General features: G+C 42.1%; 1 pseudogene; it reads right to left on the bottom strand.

The window, feature by feature from the left end:
* Positions 1–2,858: 2,858 nt before the first annotated feature.
* Positions 2,859–4,411, bottom strand: LOC116584009 (annotated as a pseudogene).
* Positions 4,412–6,411: the final 2,000 nt, after the last annotated feature.

Raw genomic sequence — 6,411 nt, 5'->3', positions numbered from 1 at the left:
ACTGAGGAGTTTTAACTAAGTGGAGCATAAACATGAAATGTTTGTATTTTCTCCAATTATTGATTTCATTTTAAAAAAGATTTTATTTATTTACTTCAGAGAGGGAGAGAGAGAGAGAGAGGGAGAGACTGAGCAGGGAGGCAGAGGGGGAGGGAGAAAGAATCTGAAGCAGACTCTGCACTGAGTGTGGGACTCAATCCCATGACCACAAGATCATGACCTGAGCCAAAACCAAGAGTTGGAGGCTTAACTGACTGAGCCACCCAGGTGCCCCTCTAATTATTGATTTCTATAGTGTTCAAGTGAATTTCCATTTTCCCACTCTTTAACATCTTTGGCAGGTTCCACAATGTTCTGCCTTCTTTAAGTTATAAAAATTTCAGTCCATTTTGGTTTAAAAAGTCAATCTCAGACTCAGTTTAAATCTAATCTCCTACCTCATCTAAACCATGGGTTTAACTTGAAGCCTGGGGGATATGGGGCAGGAGTTTATAAACTGCCGTTTCACTTTCCATCAGACCTAGCCCTTTGGAATAGAGACGGAGGTGATAGTCAAGGGGGTGGGGAATGGAGGAGAAATAGTCTATCTTGAGATACAGACCTCATTTCTCTCCTGGCTCTACTGGTATATTTCCCCAGGGGTAGTGCTATTGTCCTTTTAGGTAGGATGATTCTGGGTGGAAATTTCTCCATCCCCAATAAAAATCCCCAATAGCATGTTCATCTTTATAACTTACTAGCTTCTTGACTTTGTGCAAGTTTCCTCACTTCTGTGTATCCCAATCTGCTCATCTAGAAAATGGGGAGAATAGAAGTACGTTCTTCATAGGACCTTTGGGAGAATTAAATATGAACTTTGTGAAGGGCTTGATAAAGTGCCTGGTATTTTCCAGCACTAAATGTTAGCTATGGTAATAATTACTGAAAAGAATGGTTTTATGAAATTGAACAAAGTTTCTCCTAAAACACAATCATTTATTAACATTTTTATTTATTTTTGTTTTGGTCTCTTTTCTACTGGTTTTAACATACCAAATGGCCTGGAAGTCAAGTCATGCAAACTTTGTGGCAAAACTGCCTTGTTCTATTCTGCCGCAGATTTTAACTGAAGGGCAGATTTTTTTTTTTTAAATATTTTATTTATTTATTTGACAGACAGAGATCACAAGTAGGCAGAGAGGCAGGCAGAGAGAGAGAGAGGAGGAAGCAGGCTCTCCGCGGAGCAGACAGCCCGATGCTGGGCTCGATCCCAGGACCCTGGGATCATGACCTGAGCCGAAGGCAGAGGCTTTAACCCACTGAGCCACCCAGGCGCCCCTGAAGGGCAGATTTTCTGTGTTAACCTGATTGTTTTGGGGTTGAGGGGACATGAGCCTTCAATTCACCCATTTTAACCTCTTTTTCCAAATACTCTATCAGTTTTTCTTTTCCTTCAGTCTCCTCCAGGGAATTGCTTTTCTTACTTGAAGGGCAGAGGAAACAGAGCAGGTAATCGATGTCTGAATAAAGGTGATAGAAATGATGGTTGTTGAGATGAAAATGAAAATCAACACTTAACGTTGTCCTCCATGGTCTTTTAACGACTTGTGGCCAAAAGCATTATACTGTTTTTATAAAAGGGAACCAAATATATACTGGGTTTTGTTGAAATGCCAGGATGAATGAAGCTTTTGAGAATAGGAAGCATTTTTCTATGGCTTTCCCACCCTGTGATTATGTTAATGCTGGGGAGGGTGAGCAGGGACCTTGGTACAATACGATGGCTATGAATCCTATCTCCTCCCATACTCACATTTTAGATTCCAAGCTTCGGTAACAAAATTGAATTAAAAGAGCTCCCTGAGCAGTGTGCTGTATACCTAACCCCATCTCTCCACTATTTTTGTGCTCTCTCTTTTTATATCAAAGCATATTTTAGAAGATGGGGTCAAATGACTTATGTTGGTAATTGTATGCAAACTAAGAATCTGCACGTAGAAGTAAGATAGATAGAGAGAAATATTGCTACATTTCATTCAGCTTTTTAAAAAACTTAATACAAAAATAACTGGTTTAGGTCTTTAATTTGTTCCTGAAAAAAAATCTAAGCCATAGAAGTTTTGAAGTAAATTTTATCACCTGAGGTATTGGGGAGGGGGAGGACCTATTTTATGAGTCACTTGCTAGCAGAAGGAATTCCTTTTTCATAGAGGGGGACCAGTTATTAGAAATCAGATGTGCAGGATGCTGGGTAGTTCAGTTGGCTAATCATCTGCCTTCAGCTCAGTTCATGACCCCAGGGTCTGGAATCGAGTCCTGCGTCGGCCTCCTGGCTCAGCAAGGACCCTGCTTTTCCCTCCCTTTCCTTGTATGCTCTTTCTCTCTCTCAGACAAACAAATAAAATCTTTTAAAAAAATAAAATAAATTTTAAAAAGTAAAAAAAGGAATCAGCCTTGTAACTGGTACTACATGGGTTGTTTGCGTGATGGTTTCTTAGACGGCCTGAAATTACGGTATGGTTAATCCTACTTAGCTTACCAGTGAACTTGGCATACAGTAGGCACATAATAAATGTCTGATAATGGAATGAAGAAATGATACACACTGTCCATTGCTCAAAGCATCTGTGGCTTCCTCTGTTCATCAAGTTGACTTCTATCAGGTGTTTTGTTTTTGTTTTGTTTTGTTTTGACTTTCACTGACCTCTATTAAATGAAGGACTCCAGGCGCAAGCAGAAGGGGTCAAGAGTAACAGCAGGAGCAAATATAAAAGTATAAAATATAAAGTGTAGCACTGGGGAATGTGTGCAGGATTGAACCATGCCCACAGAGACCTAAGGGGCACAAGGCTGAGAACTAGCCATAGCCCATCCTCGAAGAGAATCTAAGCCTGAGGAGCATGTGCAGGGCTCTTGACTGGGGGTGGAAGTGGCTTGAATGGGGCCCAACCTTGGGCCTTGAAGTAGGAGACGAGTTGTGTGGGTACTTCTGCAAGCACAGTCTGTGCCAGTGACTCCCAATGGGGGAATTCTGGAAGTGGTGGTAGGACACAAACTGCACTATGTCACAGGCAGCTGCCACCCCAGAGCATGCATACAAGGGTCCACCATCAGCATCCAGCTGCTCCATGGCCTCGAAGTCAGCACCACCCACACCTACGATGATCACTGACATGGGCAGGTGAGAGGCATGCACCACAGCCTCACATGTGGCCTCCACATCTGTCACAGCACCATTAGTCAGCAGCAACAGCACGAAGTATTGCAAGGCAGTCCTCTGATATGCAGCCTGGGTTGCCAACCTAACCAATGGTTGATGATGGGTACAAAGTTGGTGGTGCTATAGAGGCGAACTTGGGGCAGGGCTTGGTGGTAAGCATCCACAATGCCCTGGAAGCCTGTGCAGTAGGGGTTACTGCAGTCAAAGTTCAAGGCAAACTCATTGGAGATCTGCTAATCAGGGGGTACCTGGGCCCCAAATCCAAATGCTGGGATAGCTTGTCTGAATCATAGTCTTGAATTATGCTGCCCACACTCCACAGTGCTGTCAGGTACTCATTGACCCCTGCTGGGCTCAGGTAGTACAGGGAGTTGGAGGAGGAAGGATCTCCATTGGAGCCCGTGAAGTCAATGTCTACAGTGAAGTTAATTTGACAGCCTCGCATCACGTAGTCCAGGAATGAATACTGTGTTTCTACCTGGCAAATCTTGACACAAACAGTCACAGTGTTCTTGCAGATTTTCTTTTTCTGCTTTTTCTCAGGGTGGATCCAGTCAAACTCAGGGGGAACTGCTTGCAGCTGGGCCAAGCTGGTGTAGAAGGTACCAATAAGATCATGTGAACCATCACTGTCATAATCTGAGCATTGCACCTGGATGGGTGTGCTGGGATCTCCCCCACAGAAATGCTGAAGGGGAACAGAGAAGTGTTTCCATGTAGGATTCAAGTTGTTCTTGATTACCTCAGATCTGTATGCCAGGTGCCGTTTCCCATCACCCTGATGGAAGAACTCCAAGAATGGATCCAATTTCTCCAGGAAGTCCTTATCTAGGTTTTTGGCCTCCACCTCCATGGTCACTATACGACTACCCTTCATCTTCTGAGTGGATACCTCTTCTAGGGAACACTCAGCCCCTCCTAGGAAGTCATTCCCCAGCTCATTATGTCTATGTCATAAATACCAAATCAGAGCTTCTGGACTGTTTCAAAGTGGTACTCAAGCTGCAGTCCTGGAGAACTTGGGGCTCGAACAGATCCGTACTCGCTCAGTTCGCCAAGCTCAGTCCAGCTTCCCCTTCCCACATCCTGTAAAAGGATGCAGAATGGGTCAGACTTGGAGCCAATGTCCTTGTCAATGAGGTGGTCACAGGAAATGGATAGCTGAATCAAGGTCACACAGTGGGCCATCTCCTTCGCTACGTCAGAAAATGGCCACCAGCCTTGTTTGTGTTTTTTTAAAATTGCATCAAACTCTGCAGTTGTAGCTGCTTCTTTTTTTTTCCCTTATTCACTTTTGGGAGACAAAACTTACTCTTTCTAACTAGCGAGCTGGCCTTCATATCTGTGAGAGAGGACCAGGTAAGCTGAATTTCATGGATTGTGGCCATGAAAAGTTAAGTTCTGACTCTTAGTTCATGAAAAATGTTCTATGTTTGGTAATAATATAGTTCTGTTGCACCTTTTTTTTTTTTTTTAAAGCTTGTATTTATTTATTTGACAGACAGAGATCACAAGTAGGCAGAGGCACGCGGTAGGGGGGACGGGCGGGAAGCAGGCTCCCAGCCCAACTCGGGGCTCCATCCCAGGACCCTGGGATCATGACCTGAGCCAAAGGCAGATGCTTTTAACCCACTGAGCCACTCAGGTGCTCCCTGTCACACCTTTGTTAAAGGTCATCAATATTTTTGAATTCTTGGTGACTTGTGATGGTGGAAAATTACACATTTTGAATAAATCTTGAAAATCTAGCTATTGAGTCACAGATTTTTTAAAAAAGATTTTATTTATTCATTTGTCAGAGAGAGAATGCACAAGCAGAGGGAGCAGCAGGTAGAGGGAGGAGCAGACACCCTGCTGAACAAGAAGCCTGATGTGGGACTGGATCCCAGGACCCCAGGATCATGACCTGAGCTGAAGGCAGATGCTTAACTGACTGAGCCACCTAGGTGTCCCAAGTCATAGGTTTTTGAATCAATAATTTAATAAAAGCCTGAGTATTTGAGTTAGTTGCTATAATTAAACTCTGCTGATTAGAGGGAAAAATTATTACTCACTGAGGGGTGATTATTTTTGGCTTTAGGAGAAAAGAGCTTGTGGTCTTAATGCACTTTTGATCAAATTTGTCTCCTTTTTAGGAACAAGCATGTTTGACGATTTTACCCAAGAGCTTAGAGCCAACAAGGAGATTTCCTTTTATTTTTTATTTTTCCAAATTTGAAAGAAAAGCTTCCCACCCAGAGTCTAGAGACTAGCTTTGTCGGGTGTACTAGCCTTGTGAAATCTGGAATTGTCAATCTGTGAATGTATAGAAAAAAATCTTGGCTTATCTATGACTGTCTTTCATTTTTCATTTTCCAGTACTCGGTGGTCAGGGTGAGAGTTTGTAGTATTGCCTTTGGAATACTGGAAGTTTTGGAAGTTTCCAGTGTTCCATTCCCATCTTACTTTCAAGGGATTACATAATATATATTTCTTTTTTAAAAATTTCAATTCAATTTATTAACATACAGTGTATTATTAGTTTCAGAGGTAGAGGTCAGTGATTCATCAGTTGCATAATACACCCAGTGCTCATTACATCACGTGCCCTCCTTAATGCCCATCACCTATTACTCCATCTGCCCACCCACCTCCCCTCCAGCAATCCTCGGGTGTTTCCTATGGTTAAGAGTATCTTATGTTTTGTCTCCCTCTATGATTTCATCTTATTTTGTTTTTGTCTCCCTTCCTCTATGATCATATGTTTTGTTTCTTAAATTCCACATGGAGCACTGGGTGTGGTGTATAAACAATGAATCTTGGAACACTGGGAAAAAAATTAAATTAAAAAAAATCCCACACGAGTGAAATCACATGATAATTATCCTTCTCTGATTGGCTTATTTCATTTAGCATAATACCCTCTAGTTCCATCCATGTCATTGCAGATGGTTAAGATTTCATTATTTTTGATGGCTGATTAATATTCCATTGTAAAATATGGAAAGAGCCCAGATGTCCATTGACAGATGAATGGATATAGAATATATATTTCTGTAGTCTTCCCTTGTTTTTAAACACCACCCCCCCAACTATTTCCCTGTCCCTAACTCTATGAAGTTTCAAGCGATAAACTGTCAGGGGAAAAATTGGTGGATGAACAGAAAGAAAAATGAATCCAATTTACATTTAAAATGTCCAGTTGAAGCTTTGAAACTAAGAAAAAATACCTA

This window comes from Mustela erminea, chromosome 2 (assembly GCF_009829155.1).
Source record: "Mustela erminea isolate mMusErm1 chromosome 2, mMusErm1.Pri, whole genome shotgun sequence".
NCBI classification, from domain to species: domain Eukaryota; kingdom Metazoa; phylum Chordata; class Mammalia; order Carnivora; family Mustelidae; genus Mustela; species Mustela erminea.
The sequence above is the reverse complement of the archived record's forward strand: the minus strand, read 5'-3'. Positions and strand labels throughout refer to the sequence as shown.